This window comes from Rhinatrema bivittatum, chromosome 9 (genome assembly GCF_901001135.1).
Source record: "Rhinatrema bivittatum chromosome 9, aRhiBiv1.1, whole genome shotgun sequence".
Classification (NCBI taxonomy): domain Eukaryota; kingdom Metazoa; phylum Chordata; class Amphibia; order Gymnophiona; family Rhinatrematidae; genus Rhinatrema; species Rhinatrema bivittatum.
The window spans coordinates 124,432,145-124,450,507 of record NC_042623.1 but is presented as its reverse complement, the minus strand read 5'-3'; the positions used below and the strand labels follow the sequence as shown (position 1 = coordinate 124,450,507).

The 18,363-nt window shown below is 43.4% G+C and overlaps 1 protein-coding gene across 3 annotated transcripts in view; it reads left to right on the top strand.

Annotated features, from left to right (window-relative positions):
• TBC1D30 (TBC1 domain family member 30) overlaps positions 1-18,363 on the top strand; it is a 301,699-nt gene that overhangs the window by 141,341 nt on the left and 141,995 nt on the right. The window lies entirely within an intron of this gene.

Here is an 18,363-nt window from a genome sequence, read left to right as displayed (position 1 = left end):
GGTCATTTATAAGCAGATACAAGAATTTTCAGATACCTTACCAGAACAATTCCAACAACACCTTCAAACCCTCGTACTTAAAGGATTTGAAGCTAGAAAGCATGAGATAAGAACATCTTATGACATCTTCGATGCTTCCACTAGACTATATGCTACAGCCATTTCAGCAAGACGCTGGGCTTGGCTTAAGTCTTCTGACCTTCGCCCGGAAGTGCAAGACAGACTCTCTGACCTGCCCTGTTTAGGGGATAATTTGTTTGGTGAACAAATTCACCAAATAGTTGCTGAATTACAGGATCATCACAAGACCCTTAAGCAGCTTTCATCCATTTCTTCTGACCTCCCTTCTAAACCTTTTAAGAGGGAGCTCAAAAGGTCATTCTTCCGTCCGCGGAAGTATTATCCCCCACACACCAAGTCTAGATCAACGAGGCCATGTCAAAAGCCTCCGCCTCGTCAACCTAGAAAGCAAAAGCCCACAACAGCTCCACAACCAGGCCCTGCGTCGAGGTTTTGACTTTCAGTTGGAGAGCAGATGCCTAGTCCCTCTACCAAACATACCAGTAGGAGGTCGACTAAGCCACTTTGCAGAAAAATGGCATCGCATCACCACAGATCAATGGGTGCTAGCGATAATTGCACAAGGTTACCATCTAAACTTTCTAACTCTTCCTTCAGACTCTCCACCTCTGCAAGCGTGGAGACTTACCGACCACTCTGTTCTTCTAGAGCAGGAAGTTTCCCTTCTCCTCCAGTCAAACGCTATAGAACTCATTCCTCTCTTACAACAAGAACTAGGGTTCTATTCCAGGTACTTTCTGATCCCAAAAAAGTCAGGAGGACTTCGACCAATCCTGGACCTACGGGCCCTCAACAAGTACCTTCACAGAGAGAAGTTCAAGATGGTAACCTTGGGCTCGCTTCTCCCTCTGCTGCAAAGAGAGGACTGGCTCTGCTCTCTAGACCTAAAAGACGCCTATACCCACATTGCGATAACTCAGGATCATTGCAAATACCTCCGATTTCTAGTAGGCCAAAACCATTATCAATACTGAGTGCTCCCTTTTGGCCTAGCATCAGCACCACGAGTTTTCACCAAATGTCTCGTAGTGGTTGCAGCGTTTCTCAGGAAGGCAGGTGTCCATGTCTACCCCTACTTGGACGACTGGTTGATCAGGGCCACAACCCAGCAATCCGCTCGGTCTTCCATGACCCTGACAATCCAAACTCTAATTTCTCTAGGATTTCTTGTCAACTACAAGAAATCCTCCTTACTCCCGTCTCAAACCTTATCCTTCATTGGAGCAGACTTGGACACCTTACAGGCAAAGGCCTTCCTTCCTCTTCAACGAGTCCAAACCCTGGTGTCCCTAGCTTGCCAGTTGCAGTCTCAACCCGCAGCAACAGCTCGCCAATTTCTCATTCTTCTGGGACACATGGCCTCCTCAGTTTATGTGACTCCAATGGCCTGTTTGACCATGAGAGTCATGCAATGGACTCTAAAATCACAATGGATCCAAGCAATTCAGCCTCTGTCGACCATTGTTCGCATCACCGATGTGCTCCGTCTGTCTCTTGCCTGGTGGAAAAATCAGTCCAACCTCCTACAGGGCTTGCCCTTTCACCCACCAGATCCTCAAATAATTCTCACCACCGACGCTTCCAACCTCGGCTGGGGAGCCCATGTCAACGGTCTACAAACTCAAGGATTCTGGTCTCTAGAGGAAGCCAAACACCAGATAAATTTCCTGGAGCTTTGAGCGATCCGATACGCTCTCAGGGCCTTTCAGATTGCCTATCAAATCACATAATCTTGATTCAGATGGACAACCAGGTGGCCATGTGTTACATCAACAAGAAGGGAGGCACAGGCTCCTTCCTTCTCTGTCAGGAAACTGCGCAGATTTGGGCAGAAGCCCTTTCCCGTTCCATGTACCTCAGGGCCACCTACTTGCCGGGAGTAGACAATGTGTTGGCAGATCGGCTGAGCCGTGTCTTCCAACCGCACGAGTGGTCACTCAATCCCTTGGTAGCAACCTCTCTTTTCCACAAATGGGGTTATCCCCACATAGACCTCTTTGCGTCCCCTCAGAACCACAAAGTGGCCAATTACTGCTCTCTCATTCGGACACAGCACTCTCGGCCCAGGGATGCATTCTCCCTCCCGTGGTCAAACGGTCTGCTTTATGCATTCCCTCCACTTCCTCTTCTATCGAAGACTCTTGTGAAGCTACGTCAGGACAAGGGAACTATGATCCTGATAGCACCGCACTGGCCACGCCAAGTGTGGTTTCCCATACTCCAGGATCTCTCCATCCGCAGACACATTCCCCTGGGAACGGACCCGCATCTGCTCACTCAAAACGACGGATGCCTCCTCCATCCCAATCTCCAAGCATTGTCCCTGACGGCATGGATGTTGAAAGGTTAGTCCTTCAACCACTTAACCTGTCGGATTCAGTTTCTCGTGTCCTCATCGCTTCACGAAAGTCTTACTCATATAAATGGAAAAGGTATACATCATGGTGCACTTCACAGTCCCTTGATCCCCTTTCCTGTCCAATTCCTAAATTTTTGGACTATCTTTGGCATCTGTCAGAATCAGGTCTAAAGACCTCTTCCATTAGGATGCATGTCAGTGTGGTAGCCGCCTTCCATAAAGGTATCGGGGGTGTCCCTATTTCAGTACAACCCCTTGTAACACGCTTTCTTAAGGGCTTGCTTCATTTGAAGCCACCTTTACGTCCTCCGGCCCCATCTTGGGACCTTAACCTGGTTCTTGGTCGCCTTATGAAACCACCCTTCGAACCTCTTCACTCCTGTAACCTTAAATATCTCACATGGAAAGTGATATTTCTTCTAGCTATCACTTCAGCTCGCAGGGTTAGTGAATTACAGGCCCTAGTTACCTATCCGCCTTACACTAAACTCCTGCAGGACCGGGCGGTACTCTGCACTCACCCTAAATTCTTACCTAAGGTAGTTTCGGAGTTTCATATTAATCAATCCATCCATCATACTACCTATTTTCTTTCCCAGGCCCCACTCCAACTCCGGGGAACAGACTCTGCATACCCTCGACTGTAAACGTGCTCTAGCTTTCTATCTAGACTGCACAGTTGCCCATAGGAAAAGCACTCAATTATTCGTCTCTTTCCATCCTAACAAGTTTAGGACAACCTGTGGGTAAGCAGGCTCTTTCCTCCTGGTTGGCGGACTGCATCTCTTTCTGCTATCAGCAAGCTGGCATTCCTTTTCAAGACCGTGTTAAGGCACACTCTGAGAGGGCCATGGCGACTTCAGTAGCACACCTTCAATCGGTGCCGCTTCCTGACATCTGCAGGGCTGCTACCTGGAGTTCTCTCCATACATTTGCAGCCCACTACTGTTTGGACAAAGCTGGAAGACAGGATTCCATCATCGGCCAATCTGTCTTGCGTAACCTTTTTCCAGCATGATGTACCAACACCCTTCCGCCTACCCGGTGGGGTGCGGATGTCCTCTACCAAATTCCACCTCAGTTGTTGTGCCTGTTGCACGCCGTTGGGTATTTTTGGTGCATGTTCGGACATCCTCAGCTCGGTACTCACCCATTTGTGAGGACAACCATCCTGCTTGTCCTGTGAGAAAGCAAATGTTGCTACCTGATGTAACAGTGTTCTCACAGGACAGCAGGATGTTAGTCCTCAACGAAACCCGCCCGCCGCCCCGCGATGTTGGGCTCGTTTTTCTTATTTTATTTTTAGGCACTGCCTGTAGCTTGAACCAAGACTGAAGGGGGACCCCTGCTGGGCTGTAGGGTTGGTGCAGTGCTTGGCATGCCCAGTAGGGGCCAGTCAAGTTCTAGAAACTTTGGACAGAAGTTTTCCCGTGGTTGGGCTCCATCCTCGATGTCACCCATTTGTGAGGACTAACATCCTGCTGTCCTGTGAGAACACCTGTTACATTCAGGTAAGCAACATTTGCTTTCTCCATTAATAGCTTCCCACTACAAAGGTGTGGAAAACTGTGTGGTGTTACTCCAGTCTAGCTCCTAAAAGTATTAGCAGTAATGAAATAGGTAGTTTCAAAATAATAATATTCATTACCTAAACTGTGATATGTTTCAAGATTAAAATTTCAATTTATTTGCACTTTTCTGAAGAAGTATTCTGCTTTGGTTAATGTAGATCTCTAACTTCCAAAACACCAACCCACCAATAGGAATAACTGAGCCCTTATAATACAAAATATATTTTATACCTAAATACTGGTGGTGTACAGGGTGCAAATCTTGCCAGCAAACTTGGCTACAAGGCAACAAATTATAATCAGATACCAGTATTTAAATAATATTTAATACAAACTTTATTGTCATAAAGTCTGCTGGTAAAGATTGATCTATATTTTTTGAGTAAAGATTTTTTTTTTTTTTGCATTGAGTTGGTGTTTCAGATATTGAAATGGGTTTGGGCCTTTTTATTTTTTGTAGATCTCTAACTTCTACAGCTCCTCAGTCTTAACATTTTTCATGTGTTTTCTTGCACATTTAACACAAAACTTTTGCTTTACGAGTCACCTTTTTGCTTTTTTGTGGATATTTTGAATCCATTACACTATGGGGTACATTTTCAAAACAACAGCGCGTGCACGTACTTTTGTTCGCGCACCCACACGCGAACAAAAGTACGCTGGATTTTATAAGATACGCGCGTTATCTTATAAAATCCGGGGTCGGCACGCGCAAGGGGGTGCACATTTGTGCAACTGCGCGCGCTGCCTGTCCCCACTCAGGCTGCTCTGAAATCGGAGCGGCCTTGGAGGGAACTTCCTTCCACCTCCCCCAACCCCCCTACCTTTGTCAGCAGATTTACGCCTACCCCGAGGCAGGTGTATAAATCTGCGCGCGCCAGCGGGCTGCTGCTGCGCTATCACCCGACCCGGGGGCTATTCCAGAGGCCTCGGCCACGCCCCCTCCTGCCCCTTGTACGAAGCCCCGGGACTTACGTGCGTCCCGGGGCTATGCACGTGCCGGCGGCCTATGTAAAATAGGTGCGCCGGCGCACGAGTACCCTGCACGCGTAAATCCGGCCGGATTTACGCGTGCAGGGCTTTTAAAATCCGGCCCTATGTGCATTGGATAGAACAGGTTAAATGTTTTCAAGACCTTAGCACTGTAAATCAGGCTGCCTAAGTTTGCATAATTTACATTATAGGCCTCAAAGAACATTTGTTCAGTTGTAAGCTTTAAACCCATAAGTGTATTTGGGAGAATAAGTAATGAAGGTCTTGAAGTTAGCCCCTGAACACATATCAATTTGATTTTTCCACTAAACATCTTGGAAAAGACTGTACTTCAAGATCAACTTTGTCATTGCTGGACTTTGATTACTGACAGGCCGATACAGTAAGGAGCGGTAGGAAGAGCTGTGTTAGTGCCGGGTGCACCCGCGTTTGCCGCACGCACAGTCCGGCTCACCTACCGCTCGATACTGTATTTAAATAGCTTGCAAATGCAAGCTGCGTCCAAGAAGTGTCCGTGAAGCGTTAGGCCCGCGCAACCCATTTTACTGTATAGACGCTTTATACAGCGCCTATATATTATCCTGGGTGCGCTGGTACCTGTCAATTCAAATGACATTTGAAATGACAGGCACCAGGAAGTAGATCCCAACTTTAACCAAAGAGAACTTAAAAACCTAAAATCCCCTTCTCCCGAAGCGACTCGACATGTAAAATATGTAAAACCTAAAACCCCCTCCTCCCGAAGCGACTGGACATGTTAAATATGTGAATAAGTGTAACCAACTTTCTTTTTGTTTCTTTTTCAGCCCTTTCAGCCTTCTCTGCCATCCTAAGGGGGGGCAGCCGGCGGCGAAAGCGGCTTCCAGTGGTCCCCGCCGGCGAAGACGGATGAACGCACGCCCGTAGTGCACGGGCGCTCAAGCCAATGAAAGCACATGGACGGGCATGCGTGACGTACGCCGTGACGTCACGCACGGGCATTCATGTGCTTTCATTGGTTTTGAGCACCCGTCAATTTGGGCGCTCAAGCCAATGGCTAGAGCCAGCGAAGCGCATGATGTCACGGCGTACGCTTCGCTGGCTAGAGCGAGCGAAGCGTACGCCGTGACGTCATGCACTTCGCTGGCTAGAGCGCCCAAATTGACGGGTGCTCAAGCCAATGAAGCACATGAACGCGCGTGCGTGATGTCACGCACGCCCGTCCATGTGCTTTCATTGGCTTGAGCGCCTGTGCACTACGGGCGTGCATTCGTCCGTCTTCGCCTGCGGGGGCCGCTGGAAGCCGCTTTCGCCGCCGGCTGCCCCCTCCGGAGGACGGCAGAGAAGGCTGAAAGGGCTGAAAAAGAAACAAAAAGAAAGTTGGTTACACTTATTCACATATTTAACATGTCCAGTCGCTTCGGGAGGAGGGGATTTTAGGTTTTTAGGTTTTCTTTTGGGGGAAAGTTTGCCGTCTATCCTTACCCCCCCTCTAACGTAGGGGTAGGGTTAGGTGGTAAATTATCAGGTTAAATACGCGGCTAAACTGCAGGTTAAAAAGGCAATAGTCGGGGCGTGCGTTAATGAATGGGGGGGAATAGCTAATCCGATCGTTTACATCTCATATACGTGCCGCGGGTGGAAGGGTTACATCGTTAATTTAAAGCGGGTAAGAATGGGTTAAAGGGGATAGTGAATCGCGGGTTGGACTAACGCGGCCAAATTGTGAGTAGAAGGCGGGTTAGAAGCAGGGTAACCGCTGCTGCACTTTACTGTATTGACCTGTGAGCTAGTAGACTTAGAGGTCTATATACTATAGTGCGGGAGTATCCATGTTTGTGATAGTTGACCCACTTTAATGCATTAGTCAGCATTACCATTGATATGGATGTAATGCAGCCTGTTACAAAAATATTTGAATCAGTTAATTAAATAAAAATATATATTGATGCTTTTAAAAGTTTAGCACAATTTAAGATAAACTCATCTCTTATTGCTGCTGTGTAATGCAAATTATTAACTGCACCTCCCATGGTAATTAATACATTCTTTAACATTGCAATTAACATATGATATGCTAAAAGCTTTAATACATTGTGTGGTTTTGCATTAATAGTGGTTTTAAAACAGACGTTAATGCAAAAACACACAATGAATGATGTACTAAAGATGCTGCCAATTTTTAAATGCTTTAGTATGCAGATAGGGACCTTCGTTTTCAGTTTTTATTGATTTTTCCTGGAAATTTCTCATTTGTTATGATAAAAAATGGGAGAAAATCAGGGAAAAATTAGTTGGCTTTTTCCTATTGATTTTCTCCCATTTTGTTATAATAAATTTAAAGAAATTTGCAGGAAAATAAAACAATTGAAAACAAAGATCCCTTTACATAGGCCACTTAATTTCTTAACTTTATTCTGTTCATGTGTGTTAAGTGAATGGCTGATCATAGGAAGTAGGGAATTTGATACAGGAAATTGATCTCTGTTAATGTTTTATAGAGCAAGTTACATATTGCTCATAAATGACAAAACTATTTAAAATATGAAAAATGTTTAACTGTTAACACATTTCTTTGCTTCATTGTGATGGTAAGTGGAGCAGGGAAGTGACTAAGCCATAATTTAGAAAGGACATACGATTTATACAATTCTTACATAGTAGTAATGACAGCAGGTTAAGACTAAAGTGATTAATCCAGTCTGCCCATCAAGGTGTTGAGGGCTGTCAACTGTGCTTGGTGCAAGTTACCCTTGTATGGAAGAGTTATCACATGTTACTGCAGTGCTTTATTTTCATCCTTTTGCTACTGGGGATCATCTGTTTATCCCATGCCCTCTTGAATTCTGTCATCTTCACCTCCTCCTTTGGGAGGCCATTCCAAGCATCTATCACCTTTCCCATGAAAAATATTTCCTGAAGTTGTTCCTGAGTCTACCCCCCTGGAGTTTCATATCATGACCTCTAGATCTACAGATATCTTCTTTGTATGTTTGTGTTTTCACATTCCCGTAGATATTTACTTGGAAAAAAATATATTTATGTGAAGGAGGTAACTAGCTACGTATATTCTTCCGGAATTGTGGACATATGGCAAATAGGCTAACACTGAGGCTTATAGTGGAAAATTTTGATATTGTGGAAGGACATAGTCCAAATGGATGATGATTTTTCTTATACACTGAAGGTGAGAAAAAATGCCATCTATGGAGGTTACTTTGCCCTCCTAAGATGCTTAATATTATTCATATTATAAAATGAATAACTGTCTCTGTGCTTATATTAAATCAGGCCTTTTTTCTTCTGATTTCAAGCTTATTTCTTCTCATTACCTTTTGCACACTATGGATTACAGTGAGTTACATGGACAGTTCCTACCATAAACCTATTTTCTCTGGTCAAAACAAATCATTGATCACACTGGGTGATGCCACTTATGGTGACAGGGAACAGAGCACATTTTCCAGAACTTTCTTTGAAGAATGTTCTTGTGGTCAAGTAACCATGCATTGTCTCAGTTCTTCATTTTCTGTTGCCAGCAAGGGACATGGTTCTTTTTTTGTCTTTGTGAGTCTGGTTTTGTTTGCATGGCTGCAACACATTTGTCTTTTCTTCTGGGGCAGCAATATACCTATTAATTTTATTCCTCCCTAGCACCCTAGTTGGGGTGTTTTGGGGCTTGCTCTTAAGATTTATTTTTCTTTTTCTAGATCATTTACTCCCCCCCTCCCCCCCCCCCCAAAAAAAAAAGTCTGACATGTCTCCTCTGATTGGAAATACCCATTTTTTGTTCAGATCATCTTGAAAATGTCTTACTTTAAGTTTCATGTTCTCCTGACTATAGTTGTAAATACTCTTTCTCTGTGTATTGTCCAGAACAAAACTATGAATTTTATCTCCAGATACTGCATTTCTTAATTCTAAAAAGGAGTATTCCTTTATCCTAGACCAAATTTCTCAGAAGAGAAGCTCAAGATGCTTTCCATGGGCACTCTGATATCCTTTCCAAACAAGATGACTGGCTATATTCTCTGGATTTAAAGGAAATGTATACCTACACTGGGATACAATTAAGCCAGAAGAAAAATCTCGTATTCATCATAGCAAATCCATTCTGCCATTTCTGTTAGCATTAGTATCGCAGGTGTTCATGAAATGTCTGAGAGGAGTCTCAGCATTTTTATTTATATTTAACTCATGCCTTTTTATTGGTAGCTTAATGAGTTACATTCAGGAATAGTAGGTATTTTCCCTATCCATAGAGGATTTATAGTATGTTTTGTACCTGAGGCAATGGAAGGTGACGTAACTTGCCAGTAGTCACATGGAAGCCAGGATTTGAACCTTGGCTTCCATGGTTCTCATCCTGCTGTTCTAACCACTAAGCTATTTCTTCACTCCCAGACTAGAAGTGCATGTATTTCCTTATTTGAATGACTGATCAAGGATCCATCTCAGGAAGGAGCAAACCACTATTTGGATGTTGGAACTGTTTGAATTTGGGGTAGTTGATAGGTTTTGCTATCTGACCCTATCTCAATGGAATTATGGGGTTCTAGACAATACACAAGCTATAGCAATTTTCCCTGCCATTACACAGAAGGAGATCTTTTCTATGACCTCATTACAAGATGATTGTATAAAGTATGCAAATCAAAACTTTGATAAGCCTGAGATTTTTTTGAACAAAGCACTTTGAACTGATGAAACAAAAATTGAATTGTTTGGTCACAACCACACAAGATACTATAACTTCCAGTTCTTAGCTGTGGACAACTAAACCAGTGCCATCTAAACTTTCACCATATCTCAATAGCTCATTCAATGGGAGCAGCTACTCAGCCTTACAGACATAGATTTATCTGGAAACAAGTACACAAAACACAGTTTATAAGGTATCAGAGTTAGATTTTAAACACATCTCTGACTGGAGAGAGAGGATTCTTTTGGCCATAATGCATTCTATCTTTACAGTATTCCTAGCTCAAATGCCATCTTTTTTTAAATGGGTAGAAAATGCACCACGTTCTAAGAATACCATTGGCTCAGTGTGTTGCAGCAGTCAAAAAAGCAATGATAGGAATTAGGAAAGGAATGGTGAATAAAACGGAAAATGTTATAATGCCTCTGTATCACTCCATGGTGAGACCGCACCTTGAGTACTATGTACAATTCTTGTCGCCACATCTCAGAAAAGATATAGTTGCACTGGAGAAGGTATAGAGAAGGGCGACCAAAATGATAAAGGGGATGGAACAGCTCCCCTATGAGAAAAGGCTAAACAGGTTAGGGCTCTTCAGCTTGGAAAAGAGATGGCTGAGAAGGGGATATGATAGAGGTCTAGAACGAATAAATGTGAATTGGTTATTCTTTCGGATAATAGAAGGATTAGAGGGGCACTCCATGAAGTTAGCAAGTAGCACATGAAAAACTAATTGGAGAGAATTCTTTATTCACTCAACACACAATTAAGCTCTGGAATTTGTTGCCAGAGGATGTGGTTAGTGCAGCTGGTGTAGCTGGATTTAAAAAAAGGTTTGGATGAGTTCTTGGAGGATAAATCCATTAACTGCTATTAATCAAGTTGACTAAGGGGTAGATTTTCAAAGGGTTATGCGCGTAACCCCCGAAAACCTACCCCTGCGCGCGCCGACCTATTCTGCATAGGCTCGGAGGCGCGCGCAAGCCCCGGGATGCGCATATGTCCCAGGGCTTTCAAAAATGGGCAGGACGGGGCCGGGGGTGTGGCGGCGGTTTGGGGCGGTCCTGGGGCAGGGCCAGGTCCTCCTGCACAGCAGCCTGTGCTGGGGGATGGCGAGCCAGCACGCGCAAGTAAGTTATGCCTGCCAGAGGCAGGCGTAACTCTACAAGATAAGGTGGGGGGGGGGGGGGATTTAGGTAGGGCTGGGGGGTGGGTTAGATAGGGGAAGGGAGGGAAAGGTGGGTGGATCCAAAAAAAAGTTCCCTCCAAGGCCGCTCTGATTTCGGAGCGGCCTTGGAGGGAACGGGGAAGGCCATCGGGGCTCCCCTTGGGCTTGGCGCGCGCAAGGTGCAAAAGTGTGCACCCCCTTGCACGCGCAGACTCTGGATTTTATAAAATCGGGTGTACATTTGTGTACGCTGGGTAGCGCGCACAAATGTACGCCGTGCGCATAAAATTTAAAATTGGCTCCTAAGGGAATAGCCAGTAATGGCACTGGAATCAGTAGCATGGGATCTATTTAGTGTTTCGGTACCTGCCAGGTACTTGTAGCCTGAATTGGCCACTGTTGGAAACCAGGATGCTGGACTTGATGGATCCTTGGTATGACCCAGTATGGCAATTTCTTATATTCTTATGTTAAAAGCTTTTACATAAAACATCACTTCATTAAAAATAAAAGCAAATAATTTTTGTTTTTTCTTTGATCTAAACAAAATATTGCTTTAATTTTTAATGAAGTGATGTATTCTGCAAGAACTTTTCCTTATATTGATTGTGCATTTGCTACCTGTTTAAAAGAAAAATGGCATTTTGTATACAGTGTCAACCTTGTCAAAATGTCAACATTGGTACATCTATAATTTGCGATCTGCATAGTGATCAGAGTTGCAAATGATCATCCAGTCATTTCCATCACTCCAGTGATGGAAATACATTAAGTATGTAGGAAATATTTTTAAAGGTTTATTTGAAAGAGACTCTTTTGGATTGTTATAAGAAGGGCTTCTATGAACAATCTATGGGCCATGTGAAGCTATTTTGAAGAATTTATATTTTTCACATCCTGAGACTGTTTAAAAATAAAGAATATTTCTGAATTTAGGTGGATGATTATATTATGTGCCGACTCACTGGCTCTTTTCATAGTGTAATATGAGTACAGATGCATGACGCTTTACTTAAAAATTTTTGTTTGTTTTTTTGTTTTTTTTTTTTAATAAATGTCTTTTCAAAACCCAGAGGAGGTTTTACTTCATGTGGCAAGGAAGGAATACCAATTACTACATCATTTACTAGTGGTAGAATTGGTTCAAATGAAGTGAGATATCTACGTCCCTTGCTTCAGTTCTGCCAAGGAAGCATCCACAAATTTTAGACCTTTTTGTCAGAAGGCTTTTTTAAAACCCTGTGCTTTCTGCTCGCCTATAAGCACATCAACTTTTTATATTCTCTCTTTTATAGAAAAATTACAAAAACATTGATTTTCTCCTTTAAGAGGTGTTCTTAACTCAGTATCTTAGGAGATGAATGAGGAAAGCATCAAGGTGAGATCTGCTTCAATACTGCAATAAGATTTCAGCCTTATCTATAGGGATCCTTAGGATGGCTAGACTCAGAGCATCAAGCCTAAGAGAACATAAGAACATAAAAAAATGCCATACTGGGTCAGACCAAGGGTCCATCGAGCCCAGCATCCTGTTTCCAACAGTGGCCAATCCAGGCCATAAGAACCTGGCAAGTACCCAAAAACTAAGTCTATTCCATGTAACCATTGCTAATGGCAGTGGCTATTCTCTAAGTGAACTTAATAGCAGGTAATGGACTTCTCCTCCAAGAACTTATCCAATCCTTTTTTAAACACAGCTATACTAACTGCACGAACCACATTCTCTGGCAACAAATTCCAGAGTTTAATTGTGCGTTGAGTAAAAAAGAACTTTCTCCGATTAATTTTAAATGTGCCCCATGCTAACTTCATGGAGTGTCCCCTAGTCTTTCTACTATCCGAAAGAGTAAATAACCGATTCACATCTACCCGTTCTAGACCTCTCATGATTTTAAACACCTCTATCATATCCCCCCTCAGTCGTCTCTTCTCCAAGCTGAAAAGTCCTAACCTCTTTAGTCTTTCCTCATAGGGGAGTTGTTCCATTCCCCTTATCATTTTGGTAGCCCTTCTCTGTACCTTCTCCATCGCAATTATATCTTTTTTGAGATGCGGCGACCAGAATTGTACACAGTATTCAAGGTGCGGTCTCACCATGGAGCGATACAGAGGCATTATGACATTTTCCGTTTTATTCATCATTCCTTTTCTAATAATTCCCAACATTCTGTTTGCTTTTTGACTGCCGCAGCACACTGAACCGACGATTTCAATGTGTTATCCACTATGACACCTAGATCTCTTTCTTGGGTTGTAGCACCTAATATGGAACCCAACATCGTGTAATTATAGCATGGGTTATTTTTCCCTATATGCATCACCTTGCACTTATCCACATTAAATTTCATCTGCCATTTGGATGCCCAATTTTCCAGTCTCACAAGGTCTTCCTGCAATTTATCACAATCTGCTTGTGATTTAACTACTCTGCACAATTTTGTGTCATCTGCAAATTTGATTATCTCACTCGTCGTATTTCTTTCCAGATCATTTATAAATATATTGAACAGTAAGGGTCCCAATACAGATCCCTGAGGCACTCCACTGTCCACTCCCTTCCACTGAGAAAATTGCCCATTTAATCCTACTCTCTGTTTCCTGTCTTTTAGCCAGTTTGCAATCCACGAAAGGACATCGCCACCTATCCCATGACTTTTTACTTTTCCTAGAAGCCTCTCATGAGGAACTTTGTCAAACGCCTTCTGAAAATCCAAGTATACTATATCTACCGGTTCACCTTTATCCACATGTTTATTAACTCCTTCAAAAAAGTGAAGCAGATTTGTGAGGCAAGACTTGCCCTGGGTAAAGCCATGCTGACTTTGTTCCATTAAACCATGTCTTTCTATATGTTCTGTGATTTTGATGTTTAGAACACTTTCCACTATTTTTCCTGGCACTGAAGTCAGGCTAACCGGTCTGTAGTTTCCCGGATCGCCCCTGGAGCCCTTTTTAAATATTGGGGTTACCTTTGCTATCCTCCAGTCTTCAGGTACAATGGATGATTTTAATGATAAGTTACAAATTTTTACTAATAGGTCTGAAATTTCATTTTTTAGCTCCTTCAGAACTCTGGGGTGTATACCATCCGGTCCAGGTGATTTACTACTCTTCAGTTTGTCAATCAGGCCTACCACATCTTCTAGGTTCACCGTGATTTGATTCAGTCCATCTGAATCATTACCCATGAAAACCTTTTCCATTACGGGTACCTCCCCAACATCCTCTTCAGTAAACACCGAAGCAAAGAAATCATTTAATCTTTCCGCGATGGCCTTATCTTCTCTAAGTGCCCCTTTAACCCCTCGATCATCTAACCGTCCAACTGACTCCCTCACAGGCTTTCTGCTTCGGATATATTTAAAAAAGTTTTTACTGTGAGTTTTTGCCTCTACAGCCAACTTCTTTTCAAATTCTCTCTTAGCCTGTCTTATCAATGTCTTACATTTAACTTGCCAATGTTTATGCTTTATCCTATTTTCTTCTGTTGGATCCTTCTTCCAATTTTTGAATGAAGATCTTTTGGCAAAAATAGCTTCTTTCACCTCCCCTTTTAACCATGCCGGTAATCGTTTTGCCTTCTTTCCACCTTTCTTAATGTGTGGAATACATCTGGACTGTGCTTCTAGAATGGTATTTTTTAGCAATGACCACGCCTCTTGGACATTTTTTACTTTTGTAGCTGCTCCTTTCAGTTTTTTTCTAACAATTTTTCTCATTTTATCAAAGTTTCCCTTTTGAAAGTTTAGCACGAGAGCCTTGGATTTGCACACTGTTCCTTTTCCAGTCATTAAATCAAATTTGATCATATTATGATCACTATTGCCAAGCGGCCCCACCACAGTTACCTCTCTCACCAAGTCCTGTGCTCCACTGAGAATTAGATCTAAAATTGCTCCCTCTTTCGTCGGTTCCTGAACCAATTGTTCCATAAAGCTATCATGTATTCCATCCAGGAACGTTATCTCTCTAGCGTGACCCGATGATACATTTACCCCGTCTATATTGGGGTAATTGAAGTCTCCCATTATTACTGCACTACCAATTTGGTTAGCTTCCCTAATTTCTCTTAGCATTTCACTGTCCATCTCACCATCTTGACCAGGTGGACGGTAGTATACCCCTATCACTGTAGTCTTCCCTGATACTATGTACATAATAGGCAGGTAAATATCCCATGTACAAGATGGTGGATATTATAAAAAAAAACAAAACTCCTCCTCCACATTGCAGACATATTCCATTGCAACCAGAGGAAGCGGGATGCCTTTTTGGTTGGGGGGCACCCAAGCTCTGCCCCAGCTCTACCCCAGCTCTACCCAACTCCACCCCAGATCCGCCTCTACTGCCAGTTTCTTACTTTGTTTATAGTTAGTCATTCTTTAAGTACATTCTTTGTATAAATCATATTTAGAATTATTCCTTCCCAGACTTACCAATTAACTACTTGTTGCCAGAAAATCACTAAGGTCTTCTTTCTGCCAATGGGCAAGGATGACCTGCCCCAAGATAAAAGTTGTCACTAGGGATGTGAATCGTTTTTCAACGATTAAAATTATCGTCTGATAATTTTAATATTGTCTTAAATCGTTATAGAACACAATACAATAGAAATTCTAACGATTTATCGTTAAAAATAGTTAACTCCCGTTAGTGCGCACTAACAGAAAATGATACAAATTGACACTTTCCAGGTCAGTAAAGGTCAGTTAGGAATGAATATGTATTCCTATTGGCTGGCTGCCCTCTTATCTATTGATGTTACCAAGGTTCCCACTGAGGTGATGGTTGGGGGGATGGGAAATGGAAACTGTTGGTAGTTGACAAAAAATGTAATGTGATCAGTCAATATGACTAGAACTTGTGCCCTATTCCTGATACCAGGGGTGTTGTGATCTTCCTGCACTCAGTGCCCTATCCCTGATACCAGGGGTGTTGTGATCTTCCTGCACACAGTGCCCTAACCCTGACACCAGGGGTGTTGTGATCTTCCTGCACACAGTGCCCTATCCCTATTAATACCAGGGGTGTTGTGATCTTCCTGCACACAGTGCCCTAACCCTGATACCAGGGGTGTTGTGATCTTCCTGCACACAGTGCCCTACCCTGATACCAGGGGTGTTGTGATCTTCCTGCACGCAGTGCCCTATCCCTGATACCGGGATGTGTGCAAGAAGATCACAACACCCCCGGTAACCGGGATAGGGCACTGCATGCAGGAAGATCACAACACCCCCGGTATCAGGAATAGGGCACTGTGTGCAGGAAGATCACAACACTCCTGGTATTAATAGGGATAGGGCACTGCATGCAGGAAGATCACAACACCCCTGGTATCAGGGATAGGGCACTGTGTGCAGGAAGATCACAACACCCCTGGTATCAGGGATAGGGCACTGTGTGCAGGAAGATCACAACACCCCTGGTATCAGGGATAGGGCACTGTGTGCAGGAAGATCACAACAACCCTGGTATCAGGGATAGGGCACTGTGTGCAGGAAGATCACAACACCCCGGAGGAGTGAGGGTCAGGCAGCTCCCCCCCCCCTGTCTGTGAAGCCAGCCTCTCACTAGTAATGCAGGGAGGGAGCTGTCTCAGCCTCACCATCCTCCCCCCCCCCCTCACCCACACACCATTCACTGGCTGGGACATGGGGGAGGGGAGGAGTGAGGGTCAGGAACCTCCCCCCTGTCTGTGAAGCCAGCCTCTCACTAGTAATGCAGGGAAGGAGCTGTTTCAGCCTCACCATCCTCCCCCCCCCCCCTCACGCACACACCATTCACTGGCTGGGACATGGGGGAGGGGAGGAGTGAGGGTCAGGAAGCTCCCCCCTGTCTGTGAAGCCAGCCTCTCACTAATAATGCAGGGAGGGAGCTGTCTCCGCCTTCACCATCCTCCCACCCCCCACTCACCCCACACCATTCACTGGCTGGGACATGGGGGAGGGGAGAGGTGAGGGTCAGGCAGCTCCCCCCTATCTGTGAAGCCAGCCTCTCACTAGTAATGCAGGGAAGGAGCTGTTTCAGCCTCACCATCCTCCCCCCCCCCCCTCACCCACACACCATTCCCTGGCTGGGACATGGGGGAGGGGAGGAGTGAGGTAACCTGATGTTTATAGTTAACACTCCATTGGTCTTAAAAAAAAAAAAAAAAAAAAAAAAAAAATGCAGGAGGATGTTCTTGAAGTTTCATCTAAATTTCCTCCTTTCCCCTTCCTACCAAGATATTATGCTCTTTCAATATAAGATTGGGATGTACTGAAGAAGGGATAGTTTTATGACAAAACCTTGATGTTCCAGGCATGTCATTACCAGTTTTAAGGCTTCAACTGTTAAAGAGCACAAACTGTTCTTGATTAGGGAATTGCCCAAATATGGGACAAATCTGTTGCTTCTGAATTGTGCTGCAACTTTATGAAGATATGTGGGGCTAATGACAAGCCAAAAAGGTAGGATCCTGTATTGAAGATATATCGAACCCACCCATGACAAATCTGAGGAAGCATTTGTGGTCTGGATATATCATTGTATGTACATATTATGTATATGTCAGGTCTAGAGAGCAAAGCCAGTCTCCCTTGTCTAATAGAGGCAAGATCATGGATAATGTGACCATCTTGAAACTTTCCTTAAGAAGGAATTTGTTTAGAACTTTTAGAACTCAGGTCCAGAATGGTGTGAAGGCCTCCCATTTTCTATGGAATTAAGTAGTTGGTATAAAATCCAGTTCCCTTTCTTTGACTAAAAAAAGACTCAATAGCTTTCAGTTTGAGTAGGACATATTTCATATCCATTATAAACCAAATGTTCCAGTTCAATTCAAATTCATAAGTCTTAATATATAATAAGCACAAGCTTTTCTTCATACCTACGGATCTCATTTTATCAGTGCACAAAATGTTCAACAACTGGATAGCTACACTTTGAGACTTCTTCAAAATGTTAGGCTATATGGAATCCAGTTCACATTCGTCCCATGACCAGATTTCTCATTAGACGTCCCTATGGATATGGAGTTCACATGCAAATCGATTTTCATAAAATTTCCATTATCAAATAAAGTGGTCTAATAACTCAAAATCTCTTAGCAACTTCTCAAGGACAGTCTCATGACCGACCTTTCTTTTCACATACATCTGTTTGGACAATCTGAAGCAGAGGTATCACTCAAAGATTGGAGGGCATATATCTAAGGACTTTGGAAATAGGGTTCCTGGTCTACCCAAGAGATGCAACACCACATCAGTCTTTTAGAACTACAAGCAATAAGGCTTGCTTGCATGAGACTTTAACACTTGATATCCAACCAAAACATTTTAATTCAAATAGGTGGTGGAGATCTACATTAGCCAACAGGGAAGAACTGGATCTTAGCCCCTGTGTTTAGAAACAATAGAGAAATCAGATTGGGCATTAGCTCACTATACTTTCCTTTGAGCCACCTATTTATCGACATAAAGAATGTGATAATGGACAAACTCTAGCCTCAACAAGATTCAAAGGTTCTGTT